General features: G+C 49.1%; 2 protein-coding genes across 3 annotated transcripts in view; both read right to left on the reverse strand.

Annotated features, from left to right (window-relative positions):
- Window positions 1-6,898, reverse strand: part of LOC119163933 (glycoprotein 3-alpha-L-fucosyltransferase A) — a 31,823-nt gene extending 24,925 nt beyond the window's left edge. Inside the window, exon 1 of the mRNA XM_037416009.2 lies at window positions 6,200-6,898. The gene's annotated coding sequence lies outside the window, so the exon portion shown is untranslated. The remainder of the gene's footprint in view (window positions 1-6,199) is intronic.
- LOC119163932 (isobutyryl-CoA dehydrogenase, mitochondrial) overlaps window positions 1-22,674 on the reverse strand; it is a 238,386-nt gene that overhangs the window by 93,853 nt on the left and 121,859 nt on the right. The window lies entirely within an intron of this gene.

Raw genomic sequence — 22,674 nt, forward strand, 5'->3', positions numbered from 1 at the left:
ATGAAAGTTCGGCCGCGTGTTCAGTTACAAGCTGGAGTGTTTGTGACATTTTGCGCTTTAGTTTGCGATTATATTTTTGCTTGAGCCATCGTTTCTCCAAGCTCTGATAGGCCTCCCATAGGTGGAGTAGCCTTCTGTCTACTGGATCGTGGATATGTGCTGCTGGGGCTACTTTTTCGCTAAGAGCTACATCCTCTTTAAGCTGAGACGCCCAGACTTTGTGGTCTTGAATTTCTTTTTTGCGGGTTTCGGTCTCGGATTTCGTGAAATTTGTCCCAGTCAACAATAGGTTTTAAATGAAACTGTGGACGAAAATTGGCATGGGACAGTGTAATTGTTAGGATGTAATGATCACTGCCGAGGTTGACCCCACTGTGTGTCCAGTTAACTTGTCGCACATTTTTAGTGAAAGTAAGGTCAGGGGTGGTATCTCTGCTCACACTGTTGCCAATTCGTGTTAGTGGCATGCAGTCAGTAACTAGAGTGCCCCTGTTTCGCTGAATGTATTGAAGAAGGCTGGTGCCCTTCCGAGTGTTTCTCCTGTAACCCCAATCTACGTGCGGGGCATTAAAGTCACCCGTTACAACTATGGAAGCAGAGTTTGCTATTTGGATGGCCCTATCGATTGCTTCAAAAACAGCAGTGAGGCCATCTCTAGGATGAGAATAAATATTCAAAATAAAATATGTGCCTTGTCCTGTACGACGTGGGAGAAGTTCAAGAAGAAGGCAGTCACTGTAAAGATCGGAAAGATCATGCGCTATAAACGAGATATTCCTCTGTATATATGTGGTAGCCCATGGGGAGCTAGGATGCGAATGTACAGCTGATAGCCGAGGAGTTTGCAAGCTCTTAAAGGCTCCTGTACGGAGATGACATCAGGGGCCCGTGTAGACCGCTGTATATAAAGTGAGAGGTTGTCGCTCTTGTTTCTTAATCCACGGCAATTCCATTGCCATATGCAGAGTGAAGAAGGTTAAAGATGAGGCAAGGGTGACGGAGGGGATTATGGCTGCGAAGGCGCTGGACAGGGTTGAGATTGTGGGAGACATTCGAGCCGAGCAACTAACACGTCTAGAATACTCTCTATCTTATTGAAGCGTTCAGCAATTTGCGTAAAGCCTAAATTAACCCTTTGTTTGAGTTACCGTTGTTCTTTCCGAATTTTTTGACTGGTGCTTTTAAAATCATCCTCCGATGACTCGGGCTGCTCTGCCCCCCCCCCCCCTTTTTTTTGCTGGCTGTGGAGAGGAATCTATAATATCGGTCCCTGACCTTGCTGCCATATCAGGCTCTATGATAGAGGGGGAGATGGATAGGGGTGGAGAAGACGCGGGTGGGGCAGCTGTAAGTGTACTTAAACGTTCCAGCACCACAGCCAACTGTTGCTTTAACTCTTGATTCTCTCGCATTACACGTTCGATAGTCTTCTGAGTTTTAGAATTTGCTTTAGCGTCAGAGAGCATACAACAGGAGCAGGAGGCATGCTTTGCCCAGTTCACCTTTCCGGGTTTGGTGCTAAAGTCGCGGCTTTGTGATGCACTTCGTCCAGGGCTTTTGCTTTTGCTGCCACGGTTTCGTCCAGGACTCCTGCTTCTGTTGCTACGGTTTCGTCCAGGACTCTTGCTTCTGCTGCTACAATTTCTATCGTCGATGCTTGAAAAAACTCCTTCTCGAGCTGGAACTCGGGCTGCTCCTGCTGGTTGTCTTGTTGCGGCCTTTGTCGTGGCCAAGAGAGACGGCTGAAGCCACGCTGAAAGCGTTGCTTGCATGCCCTGTCACCCGTCTTGTGAGAGTCCCCACAGATAACGCACTGCGGAGTGCAGGCATAGTTTGGTTTGGTTTGCTTTATTCAAGGCAAAATTGAACAAGATTGCCTTGGGGGACACGACTAAAGGCTAAGTAAAAGCCTGACTTGGTCGTGCCACCCTGGCAGCAAAGCAGAAACATACCGCAAGTACAGTACGCAGTAAATTACAACATCACGTGTTATCTTACACGGGTACCATAGTCGAACAGGAACTGCTAGAAGTGTGAATAAAAGAATAGAAATATAAACAGTCCTTATTCGAGTGGTGGAGAATACAAACAAATGCATGTTTTCTATCAAATAAATTAACAATAGTCCTCCGGGTGTTTCTGTCAGCAGCTTGAGCAAGTGAGGCGATTTGGCAAAGGACATACATCTCGTCGGTGGCCGACTTGTCTGTAGTTTAGGCACGCTTCCACCTTCGGTCGAAAGTTGAAAACGGCGTAGAGGATGCCAAACATTTTTACTGACGGAGGAAGCTCCTCAGCCATGAAGTGAATGAGCACTGAGCGTGAGGTACGACCCATGTCCCTTGCTTGGACTATTGGTAGAAGGGGATTCGCCCGACGTAATTCTTGAAGCAAGTCCTGAGGTGATTCACCATTCCAAGCGCGGTAGATGATCCTTGCCCGTGCCCCGTCCGGGGGAGCTATGTACGCATGAAATCCCAGTTTTTTTACCACGTAACGTGAGTTCTCGTATTTTTGCATAGTTGGCAACTCGGTCGGCGCAAGATGTAAACACGGTGAAAATATTCTTGGCCAGATTGGTGCACACAAGATCTTCGTCGGCAACCACAGAGTGCAGTCCGCTGTTGGCGACTACAGCCGCTCGTAACTCTCCATCGTTGTATTGGGCCAGATCAACGCCCGCACTCGGACGAAAGACAATCTTGAAGTCATCGACTGGCAACCGTGGCAGTCGTTTTAAGCGAGGACGCGCCACAGCTGTGTGGTCGAGCTTTGAGAAAACGCTGGGCGGTGATTCCGTTTTGCGTGCTGGCGTTTCGGCAGCTGACGCCGCTTTACTCGACTGCGTTCCTTCAGTTTCTTTTGACTGCTGTCGAGGTGAGCATTGTCGGGCATTCAGGACTACACTCCATTCTTCTGGGTTAAATTCTGTGGCAGGTAAATCCGTGCCACTCACCATGTACGTCATTGCGTTGCCGAATGAACTTGTGCACGCACGTCGAAGCGCGAGCCGGGCGCCGGTACCGGTGGCGTTAGGGCTGACGAGGCGGCGTTCCCCCGCTCAGCAAGAGTTGAAGTTTGCAAAGCTCCTCAAGAATAAAGAGGTTTGAGGCACTCACAAGCAGCGTCGGCAACTTGCTGAAGTTCAAGAGAGACCACTGTTGGCAACAAAAAAGCAGTCTTGGTTCAACAAAAACTTCGTAGAATATGGAGCCCATGCGAGGCACACCAGCCTTGCCTGGCCCCCTATCGTAAACCCCGTCTCCGCAGAAGCTCTCAAAATTTTGAGAAAGAGGCGAACTCCGCTTCCTTACATTTGCGTGGTATGGGTGCCGGGGGACGAGGGGCTCGAGGGAAATGAAGCGGCTCACGCCACGGCCCGCGGTCACGTCAACCGGGCCTTCCTCAGCGCCTCGCTTGACCCGTGGTTTGCCAGCGCTGCAGAAGTAGTGGAGACCGTACAACCGACATACAACGCCATCCTACAACACTATCGTCTAGCTCGCAGGGTGTACCCGCCACCTCACCCCAAGCTGACTAAAGAGGAGGCCGCAGCATTTCGGAGACTTCAAGCTAACACATATACACACTGCACCCTACTGCATAGAGTCTACCCAACGCTATACGCCTACAACAGGCCGATATGCGACGTGCCAGACACACTGGCCCACCTACTAGTCGAGTGACCGTGGCGCCACGAAGATGCCAATACCAAGCCCGCAACGACTGCACGTATCGGCCCCCTAGCCGACACATGGGAGGCCAAGATTGCCGCACGTGACCTAGACGACCAACGAGGACTTGTCGCCAGGGCCCGGGGGGCGATTGCGGCCAGAGAATTCCTGGAATAAGGGACCCTCCCACCTAGGATGACTTCGTGCTCACAAACTCGGGCACACTGTTTCGAAAAATAAATGTTTATTTCACCATCATCATCATTCCCATTATCATCAAGGTACAGCCTGCAGATGTTCTCAAATCGGATTTATGAGACGCTTTTTTCTTGGGGGCCAGCGTGATCTAAAGTACTGTTAAGTTTGGCCTGGAAATTCGTCTGGGCAGACGCCATTGTGCGCAAGTCGGTCCACTGGGAAGGCTCTCAATCCCTTCGGCGCCCAGTATGACAGACGCTGTCGAAGATTTGAGCAATTATCCAGACCATGCGGCAAGCAAAGGCGAGTTCCCGTCTTTCAAATGCGGACCCTTTTGTCGTCTCTTCGAGCAGAAGCGGTGACTGATGCCCTCAGCGACTCATCGGGCGACGGAGGAAGCTGGCGTGACCGGCACTAGAGCTGACAGGAGAGCGGCGCTCCTTTTAATCCCCAATCAAGTAGACGACCGGCCGGCTGCCTGTGCCCGCCAGACATTGTCCCTGCTAGCCGGAGGATGAGACGTCGTGTCGCCACGACGCCACGACGAGGGAGGACATCAAAGAAAGCATCTTCCTGGAAAAGACCGCGGCGGCCACCGAAGATCGCCCCGCTAATTGGGCGATCTGTGCGGCGGACCCTTTGAAGTATGCTGCCAGGATCGTGGGAACTCTCGACTAGCGGCACACACACGACGAGGAAGAGCCCTGCTGGCGCCACCTTGCAGTACAGCGTTCACGTGGACCGTGCATGCTCGTCCCCCTCACCTGTGTATGTGTGATTGGTGTTCCACTCGGAGAGGAGGAGCCCAACAGGGCATAAAACGACGCCGCAGAGTGCTGGACGTCGCTCTGAACTGTGTAGCGTTCAACCACCACGCTTGTGGTTTGTGAAACCACTAACTTTTCCTTTCTGTAAATATGTGTAAATAGTGCCATAAACATGTTTTGTTTTTCGTATCCTCCAGCGTCCTTCCTTCCGAACTTTAACAACTGGTGGCAGCGGTGGGATGCCATCAGCAGCGAACTTCCTCCTTCCTCCGACCCACAACAGTACACATTTTGCGATTATCATCATACACAATATGCACTGCTCTCCTTGCCAACATAAATCCTTTTTGCGTCATAGATGAGCTCTCCAAAACACAAACTGAGAACGAGGGCGTAAACAATTAGTAAACCAACCTTGGAAAAACACAGTGAACATAGTAAACGAACGCTCGGGGCTCAGGTGAGCATGGTGAGTAAATGCTCTTGCTGAGAAGCCGTGCACTTGCTAACGAGGTATCTCACGTAGCTCAGGGGTTGTGCATCTGACCCCAGAGCTACGTTGGTGCTTGTGACTTGTTGGCAAACTTGCCTTCGTCAGGCTTGATGTCGGGAAATAAATCGCGTTAATACGACTTAAAAATCGTTTTAAAGAAAGCGAAAGAACAACCAGTCGTCGCACAATGCGAATATCGTAACGAGTGGGCCGTCCAATGCTCCAACCCGCAAGAATGTACTTTCGAGAGTGCATAGCGAAATTTGTGGAACTTACGAATACACAGGAGTCTGTTCCTGAGTGGTTGTCGAGGGGCGGAACCCCTGACAGCTCTCAAGGAATTTTAAAGCTAGTTTCTGTTTAGTAGGACTGTCATCACTTCTTTTCGCGACCTTTACGACATCGTTCATGTACATGATGCCTGGAAACAGGCAATAAAGCAAAAGAAAAGGGGGGGGGGGGCGTAGCTCAGGGGTGGAATATTTAATTTTACGCACGATGTGGTACGGACACCGGCGGCGGCAGCGGCGGTGTCCCGAGTTGTGATCTCATAACAGTTTTCGCTGTAAAAACGAGAGGTGAAAAGTCAAACGGGCGCGAACTCACAACTCAGTTTATTGAAGGAGTTATCTTTTCTAGTAGTTCCTTCAAATAACTGAGTTGTCACGCCCGTTTAAGTTCTCACCTCTCGTTTTTTCGTCTATTGCGTGCGCGCCGAAACGTTTCCAAGGATGTTCCTCACTGCGATCACACACACCTCAAAGCAGTGAAGCACTATCGCTGAAATGCTGCACGACTGCTGTTTAACAATGATGTCAAAGTTGATACGCTGGATCTGAACTTAGTAAAGCACCGCCAGGTTTCATCAACGTATTCTTTTACGTATTGTTAAGTAACAATACGTAAAAAAATTCATCTTCAAGTTTGCGAAATAGCTCACTGACACTGTGATTAATCTCTCTCCCTCTTTTAAAAGAAAGAAAAAAAGGGGCATGGATATGTACACAGAAGAAAATGCGCGCATTCTACAGCAGTGAATTAGGAAGGAAACGAAAACATCGACTCACAGACTCCTAAGTGAACGACGCAGTATCGCCTCAACACGAGTGCAATGCGGTGTTGAGCCGCCACCGGAAGCGAGTGAGTTTGCGTCACTTCCCGCGAACAAATGAAAATGGTGGTGACGGAACCCTCTTTCCGCTTGGCTTCCTGCCGGCGGAATGCATGATCGCCTTTCTGATAGAGCGCACTTCACGGCACTTATTGTGCAGTATACAGAGTCGCCGAAATTGAAATTACGTTGAAATTATTCACGGCTGGTGTGTCGAATAAGTCTGTTAGATTCACATGTGTGCATGTAGCACTTCATACATTTTCGTCCGAATGTCACAAGTCCAAAATGTCAACCGTACACTGGAAGCAAATGGCAGACCAAGTTTTCGTATTACTATTACAACTGCGTTCACTTTCTGAGGGAGGAAAAACGTCGGCAGTACCTCATTGCAAGAGGAGTATGAAGGATAGATCACCAGGCCAGTTCCGGGAATGCATAAATTTTGAATTGGCATTCTTTAAAACTTCGTTTGGGCCTAGCTGGTACATGATACTGAAGCAAAAGTAACAGCGTAAGACGTTCCCGCAAAAGACACGACACACATGAGCGCTGAATATCACAGTCTTGCCATTGCTGCTTCTGTCTCCCTTGTTTCACACCATTTTTGGCTCCAAGGGTGTTGAATGTGCCGAAAACCTGGCGATGAAGCAACACTTGGAGTAAGTAATGATAAAAACCATACTTTCTAAATCTGGCTGCAGTGACGAACGCCGTAACTGGAAAAGAAAAAAAAGAAAGAGAGCAAAGACTGGGCCTGCAAGGGAGTCCTTTGTCCACAACTTCATTCAGTACTATCCCTTCGTGACCTGGGACCCAAATTCACCGCAGGTTTCGCAAATGATAAGGGAAAAAGTAGCGCAATAATCTCCGAGAGTGCGGTTTAGCTGCAGCGGTGAACTTCAGAACACAACGATAATGCATGTGTTACTATAGTCCTAAGAATTGAGCCAGAAATATCGGTACATGATCAGGGAATCTTACAGCAAGTTGCCACCCGAGTTGTGTGGAAACACAGTGGCCTTTTACTAAGAAAAAAAAAAGCCCCGACATTGCTTCAGGTCTTTTTTTTTCCCAAGTGTCGTAGCTAGTTTTATTCGTTGGTGGGCTAATTGATCGTTAGTAATTTCGCGCAATAGACCGCGGTGCATCCGCCATTAAGTGGGTCATTTAGGTAGGAAAACAGTTTTATAGATTCCTGAAAGAATCATGTGAAGGATTGTACGGGGGGGAGGTGGTACCTTTCAAGAAATGAGGTGGTTTATCTTCCATGCCGGGCCGTTAAGACAACCTCCTCTGCTTCGAGGTGCATTGATTTCACTTGTCTCCCATGATAAATAATATGCCGTCTTGGAGCGAGAGAAGGGTACTAAACTCGAGAAAAAAAAGCACAAAAGGACGGACAAGAAAGCCGGCATCTTATTTTCTTCATTCGAGTTTTGCCGTACAGTATTAGGTGTTTGAGTAGGTATACTAAAATGCCCAAGAAGATGCAATTCTAGAGGAAAACCACGATATAAAATCAACTAGGTCACAAATAAAACGGATTGGATGCGGCTACGTTGGCTGTTTCGGCCACGACTGTTGAAGCAACGCTGATTTAATAGATCTGGCTCAACTACTCACCCAACAAACTACACATGAGCCACACATACCCTGTCCTGTCAATAAATCGATTGTTAGTGCAGCGCAGCTCTCCTCAGTTTGCGTCCGTGTCGTCATTAGCGCTACGCCGTATAACGATCCGTAACCTACGAGCCCAAGTTGTCACCTTCACAAGCTTTGTGGTGACACCAGCAACTACGTCCGGTCAAGAACTTTCGTACTGCGAGCGCGAACCTGTATATTCGGCCCAAGGCAAATACCAAAGCTGTTCCTCTATTTCGTGATATGAAAATTTGCAGACTGTTTGCTATTAGTGACCAAACTTTCCTACAAATCTGTCGCTAAAATACAGAAAATGCGGCAGTACCCAGATGTTACAGGAGTGTTCAGTCAAACCTTTTTAACCCACTTGTCACTGATGACCCTTGTGAAAGTCCGAAGTGGCTGCTTTTATTGCAAGAAACCGCCTCGGCAGTGCAGTGGTGACCCTAAGGCGCGGCATCGAATCCCGGAGGCGAAGTGCTCCTGCAGGCCCGCCTACTTGGTTAAGGAACACCGGGTGGTTTCCGGCGTCCCTCATAATTTTACCGCGGTTTAGAACCCCAACAACTATTGTATTCCAGAGATCTCTTGTATTAAATCTGTTTTTTCGGCTGAGATCCACACGCTGTCCCGATGCCTCTTGTTTAGAAAAAAAAATGGCGATAGTGCTATCTAGAATTAGCTACAGATATAATTTCACGTTTTTGCTATTTGTGTTAAACTACTTTCTTTACACACCGAGCGGTATGCTCATGAAAGGCCTCGCCGCGGTGGTCTAGTGGCTAATAAGGTACTCGGATGCTGACCCGCAGGTCGTGGAATCGAATCCCGGCTGCGGCGGCTGCATTTTTGATGGAGGAGAAATTAACCCGTGTGCGCAGATGTGGGTTCACATCAAAGAACCCCAGGTGGTCAAAATTTGCGGAGTCCTCCACTACGGTGTCTCTCATAATCATATGGTGGTTTTGAGACGTTAAACCCCACATATCAATAAATCAGACATGCCATATGAAATGAAAATTCGTTCTTGCATTACCCCCGTTATATGTTGCGAGTTTTATCATCTGAGAGAAAGAGGGCGGGACGGGTATCTACTCAAAGGTCGGCCTGAGCGATAGTCTGCGGTGCTCCGTCGGAGAAGAAAGCAGAGGAGCAAGAGCAACAAATGACTATGGTTAGTCAGGGAGGTGATCACATTATTATTCATTATTGTTTATTGATACTGTCGATCCCATGAGGAAGAGCATATTTGAGTTGTTACAATATAAAAATACAAATAGAAGACTTTCAATAACACGAAAGCAAATATTGACAATTAGCAAAAGGTAAACAAGGAAACTTAATAGTACATCTTATTACGAAAAATAAAAGGTGATCAAACGGGCATACAAAAGAGAAAACTGAGCCCCGCCACGGTGGTCTAGTGGCTAAGGTACTCGGCTGCTGACCCGCAGGTCGCGGGATCAAATCCCGGCTGTGGCGGCTGCATTTCCGATGGGGGCGGAAATGGTGTAGGCCCGTGTACTCAGATTTGGGTGCACGTTAAAGAACCCCAGGTGGTCGAAATTTCCGGAGCCCTCCACTACGGCGTCTCTCATAATCATATGGTGGTTTTGGGACGTTAAACCCCACAAATCAAAGAGAAAACTGAAGCAAGAATACGATGATGTAAATAATTGTGAAAATAAAATGAAATGACAATGTGTAGGATAAACGGAATTATGAATACAGTATTATATATATATATTGCCACGCTGTGTTGGTGGCAGAAGACGAGAGCGAAGAAGTGAAGAATGGCAGCTGTGGCTAAGCAAACAGTCCTCCACTTCAAGTTCCTGCCTATAGTTTCCTCTCGCGACAGACTGGCGGACGTGCTGGGTACTGTACTGCAGCGTCTTATGCCTGCTGGTCCTGAACCAGAAGCAACCACCGCCAGTGCACCAGGGTCTGCTGATATCTATCGAAGCAGCCGCCGCCTTCAAGGACTACCACCACAGTACGGCCCCTTGGCAAGTTCCGTGAGGACAATGTTTGCCACATCCGAAACCCAAACCGAGCATGATCCACTCGCTAGCGTACCCTGTGTCGTCAACACGCCTCGCACACTCAATCCATTCCATGGTGATGCCGGTGAGGATGTCGAAGACTGGCTAGACCATTTCGACCGGGTCGCTGCCATCAACGACTGGGACAATCGCCGTAAGTTGAAGAACGTGTATATCTCCTCTTAGACGCGCAAGAGTGTGGTATGAGAACCACGAAACTTCATTCACAAGTTGGCAGGAATTCCATCGGCAGCTTCGCGAGGTGTTCAGTAACCCCGAACGGAAAGAGAGAGCGGAACAGGCACTTTCTTCGCGGTACCGAACGAGAGCGTCGCCATGTTTGCCGAAGAAATGTCGCGATTGTTTCGACGGGCTGACCCCCACATGCCAAGAAAGTGCGCCTGCTAATGCGAGGCGTAAAAGAGCAACTTTTAGCGGGCCTTGTGCGCAACCCTCCTACGACTGTGTCCGAGTTCGTACGTGAGGCCACAATTATGGAGCGCATGCTTCGGCAGCGGTTGTCGCAGTATGAGCGTCAGACAGCCATGTCCACTGCGTGCTCGCTTGTACCAGGAGGTGATAACAGGGAGGTCCTCACAGAACTCATACGGCAAGTTGTACGCGAAGAACTTCGGAAATTTCATGCAGCGTCCCCTCCCAGTAGCGCTGCTCTTACGGACGTCGTTCGTAACGAAATCAGGCAGTTCGTTCACTCCTCACCACCATCGCAAGTCGAACCTCCCACGCTTTCCTACGCGGATGCCTTACGCGTCTCTACGCCGTCGACGGCACATTTTGCTCATCCACCTGCTGGGACCCCCATACGCTTTCCAAGTCCAGCCCATCGCCTGCCTTCTCAGGCCGATTTTCGTCCAGGCCCGCAAAAGTCCACCGTCTGGCGTGCACTCGACAATCGTCCTTTGTGCTACCTTTGTGGCGAAGTTGGAGACATGTACCGCGACTGTTACTACCGACGAATAAGCCTACGCGGATCCCACCCATATGCACGTTATCCACGCTATGGTGAGCGCCCACAAGAAATTGCGGATTACTTGGAAAGTAGTCATCACGCTCCTGTCCCGCCGCGACGACAGTCACGGTCACCATCACCCCGTCCGTCCACATCAACGCATCGCGCCCGACCCGCCTTTGGGTCCCCTGGTGTCAGTGGCACAAGCCTACGCCGGGGAAACTGAAAACGGCGACCTCCGGAGGTGAGGCCGCTGTCACGCGAACCGACAAATACCCTCTGCCGCTGCCTTACGACGTACCGTTAAAGCCTGTTTGTGAAACCGCCAACAGAACGTCCGCTGCCATTACCGTTTCCGTCGAGTGTTATCCGGTGACTGCGCTTGTCGACACGGGAGCTGATTACTCGGTGACGAGTGCTTCATTGACCACCCGTCTACACAAGGTGCTGCCAACGTGGGACGGCCCTCAACTAATCACCGCTGGAGGACACCTCGTATCCCCTATAGGAAGGTGCACTACCAGGCTTGAGATTTGCGCGTCGGCTTTTGTAGCATCATTCCTTGTACTGCCCAATTGTTCTCGGCCGGTCATTTTGGGCATGGATTTTCTGCAAGAGTATGGAGCGATAACTAATCTGCGTGATTTGTTCGTCAGTTTTGCTAACTGTGTTTCTGAGGTCCAACGGCTGCGGCAATGGCGAGCGATGTGACCTATCCGATGGCACGTTAAACATATGGGCCAATCATCATGAGTGCGCCATTCAGCTGGGTTTCGTCGTGGCGCGAACGTGCGGTTCGGAGTGACAGCCGCAACGACTGGAGCCGAGCCGGAAGTAGCAGGGGCATTTTGATGAGGTGGCGAAATGCCCATATTCGCGATCTCTTGGCGAACCACGGCCTGTATCATTGAAACAGCATCGGGGTTGTGTCCTGACGCGCTGACGCTAGACATAACGGGCGCCATAGCCCCGAGTTCCCGACGGACTATTCTGGTGGCGTTTTTCGGCGCTGGTGGTTGATGTAGTGTGGGCAAATCTTCGCAAGAGAACGTAGCCGCCGTGTTGGGAAGGCGGTCAAATCGGTGAACTATGCGCCTACTTTTCGCCTGTTCGAAGCGACGACATGCTTCGATGACCGACTCCACCTTCGAGCAGTCCTTGCACAGCGGAAAATTGAAGGCGTCATCGGCAATTCCTTTCAGGATGTGTCCGACTTTGTCCTCGTCGAGCATGTCCTTGTCGACCTTGCGGCACAAAGCCAACACGTCCTGGATGTACTCGATGTACGGCTCTGTGGATGTCTGGGCACGAGTCGCAAGCTCTTTCTTTGCGGCCACTTGACATCCGATGGGTTTCCCAAATAGATAGCGCAATTTCTGCTTACAGACGTCCCAGCTGGTCAACTCTTCTTGATGTGTCTCGTACCAGAGTTTTGCCGTGCCATGCAAGTAGAAGATGATGTTCTCCAACATAAGCGTTGGATCCCAATGGTTGCTGCTGCTGACGCGCTCATATAGAACCAGCCAGTCATCGACGTCTATGCCACTTGTGCCATTGAATGGGCCTGGGTCACGAGGTTGCACCACAACGATCGGTTGCGGGGCTGACGGCCCTTGTTGACATTGAGTAGCCTGGTCAGTCATCGTGGTAGCTGGAATGCGCCGTCCGCTGCGAAGATCAAGCTCGTGGGGCTGTATAGCGAGTTGTACCCCGCACCTCCACCAATGATGTTACGGGGAATAAAGTATACACGATGAATATACTGGTGAGCAAAAGCGTACAACGTTGCTGCAGTCCGAGCACGTTTCCCTCAGCACTTCGTCGTCGTCATCCTCAGGCATCTACTTAGCCCGTGACAATATATATATATATATATATATATATATATATATATATATATATATATATATATATATATATATATATATATATATAGTGTAGGCATTCATTAAGCACATCTACTCTCTTTACACATATTCATCATCATGAGTAATCGTCATCTTCATCTGCTGTGGGGACTTGGCTTGTCTGAGTTCTGTGCCTTGGGCGTGGTCGCTTCATCGTGTCTTCTGGGCCTAATAAAGGTTGCCTTCACCGTTACATCACAAGTGGTGGAGTGTGCTCTACGATCTTCCGTCCTCTCCCAGCCCGATCTGCCTCCTGGAGCTCCGCTCAGGTCGTCGTTTGTGCCAGGTGTCCGGTAACATGCCTCAGGACGAGCCAAACGGCGCTTCTGCGTCTACCTCCACGGCCCCGGCTACCGCGGCCTATCCATCGTGGATTATCACCACGCACCAGCGTGAGCCACCCACGTTCGCCGGACTTCGAGGTGAAGATGTGGAGGATTGGTTGGACCAGTTCAATCAAGCGAGTTCCACTAACAACTGGGATGACCCTACCAAGCTTCGCCGTGTTTCTTTCTATCTGACAGGCGTAGCGAAAACATGTTTTTTCAATCATGAAACGGACATTACGGACTGGACACGTTTCAAACAATAGCTTCGCCAAATTTTCGGCACCCCGGGGCTGCGTTCAGCTCTCGCGAAGAAGACACTGGATGCTCGCAAGCAACAATGCGGTGAGTCTTACACATCCTACATAGAGGATGTGCTTGCTCTGTCACCGTTTCAACACGTCCATGTCTGAATCAGAGAGAGTTCGTCATCTACTGAAAGGGATCGGCACGGTCACGTTCAATGCCTTGGTCATTCAAAACCCGACTACAGTCGCTGACGTTGTTGCCACGTGCCAACGCCTAGAGGAACTTGTATCTCAACGGTTACCGCCGGACAGCGCTGAAAACACCACCACGACTGATGCCTCATTGCGTGCCATCATCCGGGCGATTATACGGGAAGAGCTGCAATCTTTCGGCCTCTCAATTACACCGAGTCCACCTCCCTCCTCCAACAGTGCTTTGCGCGACGTTATCAAAGAGGAGTTGGCCTCTATGACTGGGCCAGCGTATGTAGACTCTCCAGTACCTCGACCCCAGCCGACGTACGCACAAGTCCTCGCTGGATCACCACCAGTCGTACAACCGATGCCCGCACACTCGACGCCTGTCCCGCTGGCTTCGTTGACTGCGAATGCGCCTAGCCAACCCTGTCACCCACCGTGGCGGCCGCCTCGTCCAATCTGTTATTACTGCGGCTACCGGGGCCACATTTCACGCGTCTGTCGGAAGCGTCAGCAGGACGAACGTCGTGGATTCGACACCTACGGACGGGATGATGGGACAAGCTGGTACGCTTTCCAACGTCGTCCTTATGATCCGCCACCACGTCACTCACCGTCTCCAACTGCGACATCTGAGCCAACCAGTTCTTACCGCTCTACTAGACGCCGCTCACCCTCACCCCTCCGCCGCTCCACGTCTCCATTGCGACCTGTCACACAATTCACCAACCAAGGCCCGGAAAACTAACCTCTGCAGCTTTTGGAGGAAAAGCTGCATCGAACGAAAAGACAGAAATTCCTCCAGTGCGTCCATATAATACGATATCTGTTTTAATAGAAGGTGTGTACGTGGACACTTTAATAGACACTGGTGCTTGTTTATCTGTGATTGATCGTTCTTTGTGCTCACGTCTGCGAAAAGTCACCACCCCTTATGATGGACCTACACTGCACGCTGCTCAACGGGATGCCATTAGACCTGCCGCTATCTGCATTGCTCGTGTTTTCATAGCTGGTCTTCTTCATTTTGTGCAATTTGCTGTGCTGAGTTCGTGTGCCCACCAGCTTATATTAGGCTGGGATTTTCTGTCTACGGCGAAGGCTTCCATCTGCTGTCGAGAAAATGTTGTTCTTTGATGGAAACTGACTATGCCCTGTATGCGGATGACAAGCCCGCTCGCTTGCTCGCTGCTGAAGATACCGAGCTACCAGCTGGTCGTCAGTGAATAGTTGTCATCACTTCTAATGTGATCAACTCTGGTGACGTGTTTGTCCAACCATCTGCACGCTGTCTCGCAAGAGGTATAGCCCTTGCTTCAGGTCTAGCGCGGTTCCACAATGGCTCCGGACTTCTCTACGCTACAAACCAAACTTCTGAGAAAATTCTCATTCCTAAAGGCACCACAATGGCTTGCGTTTCTGAATCTCAACCTGTCTCCGTTGTCCCGCTTATGCCAGCGTGTTCTGACCTTTTTTCTACTGGACGTTCATCAAGCGTTTCTGTTCTTGCTGCGACTATTAGTCCAGAACTGACCTCTTCACAGACAGATGAGTTGCTTGCCTTGCTACAAAAGCATAGGAGATTGTTTGATGCCCATTCCTCACCTCTGGGACAGACGTCCATTATTAGGCATCGTATCCAGACCGATGGCACTTCCATCGTACGCCGTCGACCATATCGCGTCTCTTCGTCCGAGCGTGAGATCATTGAACAAAATGTAGCCGATATGCTGAAACGGAACATTATACGTCCCTCCGCGAGTCCTTGGTCATCCCCTGTTGTTTTAGTAAGAAAAAAAGATGGCTCCGTGCGATTTTGCGTGGACTACAGAGCACTTAATAAGATTACCCACAAGGATCTTTACCCCATGCCGCGCATAGACGATGCTTTGGATTCACTGCAAGGTGCTGAGTACTTCTCAAGCCTAGACCTGCGTTCAGGTTACTGGCAAATACCTATGCACGAGGATGACAAAGAAAAGACAGTGTTTTCAACACCAGATGGGCTGTACGAATTCAACGTCATGCCATTCGGCATTTGCAATGCTCCAGCAACATTCGAACGGATGATCGACACTGTTTTACGAGGCTTGAAGTGGAAGACTTGCTTGTGCTATTTAGACGATATCGTTATTTTCTCGTCAACTTTCCCTCAGCACTTGCAACGACTGGACGAAGTTCTTACGTGCCTTGCAAACGCAGGCCTTCAGCTGAACACCAAGAAGTGCCGTTTTGCGAGCAAGACGATTAAAGTATTAGGCCACATCGTAAGCAAGGACGGTATTCGTCCCGATCCTGACAATATTTCCGCTGTCCAACACTTCCCGCGTCCTGAAAAAGCCAACGATTTGCGCAGTTTTCTCGGCCTCGCTTCTTATTTTCGCCGATTCATTCGAGACTTCGCCTCAATAGCTTCACCATTGCACAAGTTGCTCGGATCAGGCGTCACCTTTGTGTGGTTTCCTGAATGTGAAGCGGCGTTTACCCAACTTAAGTGTGCACTCACATCCGAACCAGTCCTCTGCCATTTCGACGAAACCGCTCCTACGCTCCTGCTTACAGACGCTAGTGGTCGAGGCATAGGTGGAATTATCCTACAGCGAGACAAATCTTCACGTGAGAAAGTCGTCGCATACGCGAGCCGTGCACTGACCCCTGCCGAAAAGAATTATACCATCACCGAGCAGGAGTGCCTAGCGGTCGTATGGTCAATACAAAAGTTTCGACCTTATCTCCACAGCCGCCACTTTACTGTGGTTACGGACCATCACTCCTTGTGCTGGCTCTCGACAATCAAGAACTTGTCCGGCCGCCTTGGTCGCTGGATTCTTCGCTTACAAGAATGCGACTTCACGATCACATACAAGTCGGGAAACAAGCATCAAGACGCCGACGCACTTTCGCGTTGCCCGCTCTCTTCGGAGCCACTTAACAAAACCGCCACTGCCGCACTCGAGAAGCTTTCGGTCGTCTCTTCCCTACACGTTTCGTCATTAGCTACTGTAGACCCAACTCCTCCAAGCGAGTGTGGTTTGTTCTTATCTCACCAACGTGCTGACCCTTACTGTCGCCGCATCATGGACCGTCTTGACGGGACTTGCCGGCCCCCTAACGCCCGTCTTCGCCGACAGCTGACGCAATTCAAGCTCAACAACCACGTCCTGTACCGTCATATCTACCACCCTGATGGTCAACGCTGGGTTCCCGTTCTACCTCGCTCTCTTCGGGCTCAAGTCTTCAAGACATATCACGAAGACATGTCTGCTGGACACATGGGATTCCAGAAAACGTATGATCGCATAAGATGTCACTACTACTGGCCGGGCTTGTCCACCTGTGTCGCGAAGTACGTTGCCTCATGCGCCCTTTGTCAGCGTCGCAAGCTACCTACATCAACTCGAAGTGGACAATTACAACCGCTCCCGTGTCCCCTGCAACCATTCGAGGTAGTTGGCATTGACCTGTAAGGTGCGCTTCCTATGACTGTCACGGGCAATCGATGAATAGTTACAGCTGTCGACCACCTGACCCGCGACGCCGAAACAGCTCCCGTGCCTTCTGCATCAGCTTCGGAAGTGGCCGACTTCATCCTTCGAGCAATAATCCTTCGACACGGAGCTCCTCGTGTAATCCTGAGCGACCGTGGAAGAGTATTTCTTTCAGAACTCGTTGAAGAAGTGCTCAAGGCATCCGGCACTACACACAAAACAAGCTCCAGTTACCATACTCAGACGAACGGCCTGACTGAGCGCTTTCATCGCACACTGTCAGACATGATAGCGATGTATATCGAACCCGACCACAGAAACTGGGACATCATTTTGCATTTGTCACTTTTGCGTATAATACCTCTGTACAGCGCACAACCGGTTACTCGCCGTTCTACCTCGTCCACGGTCGCTTCCCTTTTTTCCTCGATGTTTCGTTCTTCTCTGCGCCTGTCAAACCATGTTCATCTTCAAGTGAATACGTGTCTCGTCTACTTCATTGCCGCCAGCTGGCTCGCGTCAACACTGAAGCCAAGCAACAGGATCGCAAGCTTGAATATGATGCCTCTCATCGTGCCGTGTCTTTCAGCCCTGGCGACGAAGTCCTCCTTCTTACACCCATTCGCACTCCCGGACCGTGCGAGAAGTTTCAATTACGTTTTATTGGCCCCTACACTGTTTTGGAGCAAACGTCTCCTGTGAATTATCGCGTGGCACCCGTTCTTCTTCCGACGGACCACCGCTACAGGGCAGCATAATCCACGTATCCCGCATGAAGCCTTTCATACGGCGTTGATCTTCGCTTTAAACTACGGCCAAGAACTGCGGTCAAGATGACCGCTTTCCCGTGGGGGGGGGGGGGGGGGAGTTAGTGTAGGCATTCATTAAGCACATCTACTCTCTTTATACATATTCCCTAAACTCTCTTTATACATATTCATCATCATGAGTGGCCGTCATCTTCATCTGCTGTGGGGACTTGGCTTGTCTGAGTTCTGTGCCTTGGGCGTGGTCGCTTCATCGTGTCTTCTGGGTCTAATAAAGGTTGCCTTCACCGTTACATCACAATATATATATATATATATATATATATATATATATATATATATATATATATATATGCGCCTGTTCTACAGGCCAGCATATCCCGTCGGGACCCCCCTCACCGAGTGCACAACCGCCATCACGCTTGTCACGGCTGTCGACGACGCCTACGAGACACACCCCGGAAACGGCGACGAAGGTTAATCCGGGCCAACAACGACGGCCAGCTGTACCACAATCAACAGCAACCAGTGGCCAGAATCAACCACCCACAAGCAGAAAAAATCAGCAGCCAACATTATCCAAGATCAAGCAGCAACCACCAGCAGCCAACAGCAGTCGTCCACAGGCCTGCTCGTCACGGGAGGCACAACGGGATGGAGCTCCAACCCAAACCAGGTACGACCTCCGGGTACCTTGCGGCTCTATTCGCCGCGTCTGTGCAAAGTGACATACTGGCTGTGCGAGTGAGCAAACACCGTCCGTTTCAGATGAACTAGGCCATAGAACGGGTCCAAATTTTTTTAAACATAGAAAAGTTATTGACAAAAGAATACGGCACGAACTTCACGTGCAAAGCCTCGAACAATGCGTACTGGCGGGTACGCCTCCAAATGGGTTGCGCTTGTCGCTAACACCATCGATGCATAACTTTGCCAAAGGGGAAATGAAACGGCGGAACAAAATTCTCGATCGCGCCACACAGGAGCTAGATAAGGTCACCATTGAAGACTGTAGAAAGACTCTAAACGCACTGACAGACGAGGAGCGGTATATAAGAAATAACTTTCCTTTTTCGGAGTGGGAAGCTAAAGAACTCGACGTATTTGAGCACACACACAAAAAAAAAACGGTGGAAATAGAAAAACTTAAGAGGAAGAAATTCGCGCGGGACAATGTGTCACAATCTATACCCACTGCTGCTTTCAGAAAAAATACCAAACCACCTCACGTTCAAAAAAATTTGCCACCACACCCCAAAGAGCCAAACGTTATTAACCTTCCCGATAAAGAACTCAGCAAAGAAGAATTGAATGTACTATCACGTAAACTTACATTCTGCCCTGACAACGGAATGTACGATGAATTCACGCTCCTAAAAGACCTAGACGACTTCGCACAAAATTTACAATTGGAGGAATGTTTCTTCGATAAACCCCAAAAAGATAACGAACTTTTTCGTGAGGTAATCGGACGGCAATGGACTCCAGACGCCAACAGAGATCGACATCTGGATCTCTATATAGACGCAGTTCAGAAAGATGTTATACATGCGTACAAGGTGCACGAACCAAGCATGAATAACATATCAAAAAGAGAATGAGAGGAACTACTCGCGTTGAGCAACTGGGAAGACCTCGTCAATAAACCAGCAGACAAAGGAGGCACGATTGTAGTTCTGAATAGATCGGACTACATTGAGGAAGGCAAGCGACAACTAAATAACAAACAATTCTACACACACCTCGACTCTGACCCTACCACCGAGCACAAAAGGATCATTGTAACAATTCTAGAGGATCTCACACGTGAAGGCGCCATTGATTCCCAGCTTAAAAAGGCACTTATTGCGGTACATTCGCCACCTGGTCGTTTTTACATGCTGCCGAAGATTCATAAAGAGAGAAACCCTCGCAGACCCATTATATCAGGCACAGGAACGTTAACGGAACCGATTTCCAGTTATATTGATTTTTTAATCAAAGACATATCACCCACACATGAGTCCTTCTTGCGTGACACAAACCATTTCCTTCGCAGGTTGCCAGCCCCTCGTCATTTGACGGGTGTATGGATGGATGTGGCTGTACCCTTAAGATCGGGCGGCGGCTAACGCCATCTAGCCGTTATACTTAGTGAACTAACCACTAGATTTCTCTTTTTTTCCCCTTTAAATAGTGAGGTTGAGGACTCGTACTTTGCAGTGAAGGGTTTAAATATTACTCGTGCCTTGACTTTAGCCACCAGTCAGATAACCTCCTTCTAGTTAATTCTACCCGCTTAAAGTCTATTTTGCCCTCCCGGTCCCTAAACCCCAGTGCTTTGAAAAACTCTGCGCCATCATCCTGAACTATAGGGTGAAGCCCTTCACAGAACATTATCAAGTGTTCGGCAGTTTCTTCTTCCTCTCCACACGTACTGCATACTGTGTCTACCCCTTCGTATTTGGCCCGATATGTCTTGGTTCGCAGTACTCCCGTTCTGGCCTCAAACAGTAGAGAACTACCCCGAGTATTATCATAGATCCTTTCCTTGGCTATTTCCTGCTTAAAAGTTCGATAGATCTCTATTGCGGACTTCTTAATCATGCCAATTCCCCACATATCGGTTTCAGCTTTCTTCACCTTCTTCTTAACCCCTAATTCTTTTTGGTTTGGCCCCCTGCAGTTTTCCAAGTATTTACCAGTCAATTTTCTGGTTCACTTCCGCCATTTTGTATCGACATTCTTCATGTACAAATAGCTGAATACCTTCCTAGCCCAACGCTCCTCCCCCATCTCTCTCAATCGCTTCTCAAATTTTATCTTGCTGCTAGCTTCCCTGCCCTCAAATGATGTCCATACCATATCACCTTGTACTGACTGATTTGGTGTATTCCCGTGAGCTCCTAAGGCAAGCCTACCTATTCCACGTTGCTTAATTTCTAATCTTACTTGAACTTCTGATCTCATGCACAAGACCGCATTGCCGAACGTCAGGCCTGCGGGCGGAGGCGCCGCCTTGAGATTCCCGCACCAAACACTGTGACGTCATCAATTTTTTAAGGTGTCTACTGGGCACGTAGCTTCTAATCGATAAACTTTAAGTACATTGTAATCTTTGGGTGCCATAAATTTAGCATGCATAGTCTCAGAAAATTTCATAGAGCTAATGTCACAAAAATACGAAAAATACATTGTAGAATTTCTGACGTCACGCGCAGAGATTACGGCGCAAAATTTAAAATGAGGACTTCAACGTTGATTTTCTCTGCTAATAATGAACTGATGACAGCAAGATTTATGACATTTCTCAGAGTGCAGTTTATCCATCTAAAACAGCTCATTGTTTCTCTTTAGCGTCCCTTTAAGGCGTCAGCCTATGCACCGCAGTGCGCACTGGAATCTACTAGAAGGCGACGAGGAGGCCATTTGCCGAAGCAATGTGAAGAAGGCTTCTGCAAACAATTCAACATACTGCAGCCTGGAAGGGCTATCAGGCAGAACACAAAAAATTACAATACAACACAAGAAGTACAGAACAAGAAGATGAGTGGTTAAGAATGTACAAAAGGAATTCATCACGTGGTAGAGATTTAACATGGTCGAGTAAAGCATTCCATTTTAATATAGTACGGACAAAAAAAGTGTATACGCATTTGTTGAGCGAATAGAATGAAACATGTTCCACTCATGATGATTTTTTATTGATTTTGGTTTAGTGGGTGCGATGCAGTTGCTGTGTGATGGAAATCGTGGACAGTGAATGGAAGGGTAAAGAAACTTTTAAGATAGTACGTGATGACGAGAATAGAGACTAGTAAGCTGAAGATTGGGAAGATGAGAGCTAGGTGAAAATACTTGTAGTAGAGATGGTATATAAAGCGTATGCATTGCTTTCTTCTGGACACATTGAATTTTTATAATGTAAGATATTTTGTGAGGCTTCTATATGGTAGAGCCGTACTCGAGTATTGAGTTAGTGGGTGCCGAACGTAGGGTACCGGTTGTATATAGGTAGCCTAGCCTTCTAATTAAGGGCACAGTTACACATGACACCAATGTGACATGGCCAAGAAAGATACCTAGTAAATGCAAGACCTCAATATTTGTATTGCGACACATTTTCTAAGGGCGAACCATCAGACAAATACGAAGAAGAGAATGTTTAGTCAATGACACGGCGAAAGCTTTGCAGGAGTTAATTTGCCAAATGTCAGTCAGTCAATGAACTTTATTTACAAATTGTCCTGAGGAGCCGATTCCCCTCAAGGGGGAGGGTCGGCTGCGGGCCGCACCCACGTGGGGACAGGAAGAGCGAGCCCCTCCGCCAAATTGCGGGCCCTCTGGACAGCCCGGATTTGGACCTCTCGGTCTGAGCTGGTAATTGCCGTCCTCCAGGCAGCTTCTGTGCTGAGAGGCTCGCCATCGCGCAGCGCCGCGCATTGCCAGAGCATGTGGGGTAACGTGCAACGTCTCTCTTCGCAATGAGGGCATTGCGGCTTTATGCTGTCGATAAACTTGCTGTACACTAAAGGCGACGGGTAAGTACCCGTATGCAGCATTCTTAAAGTGACTGACTGGGCCCTAGAGAGTTGCGGGTGCGGGAGCGGAAAGCTACGCCTGGCCAATTGATAATTTTTGCAAATTTCGTTAAAGGTGAGGAGCGAATCAAGCTGCCGGTTGCCATCCCCAAAATTGGATGCCGATTGCCCGTCACGGTGGGACAGTTCGCGTGCTCGGGCATGGGCAAGCTCATTGGCATTGGGGATAACAGGGTGGACATCCTTGCCCATGTGGGCAGGAAACCAGGTGATGTGGCCGTCGATTTCCGTGCAATGTGGTCTTTTGGTAAGAAG

This window comes from Rhipicephalus microplus, chromosome 8, assembly GCF_043290135.1.
Source record: "Rhipicephalus microplus isolate Deutch F79 chromosome 8, USDA_Rmic, whole genome shotgun sequence".
Classification (NCBI taxonomy): Eukaryota; Metazoa; Arthropoda; class Arachnida; order Ixodida; family Ixodidae; genus Rhipicephalus; species Rhipicephalus microplus.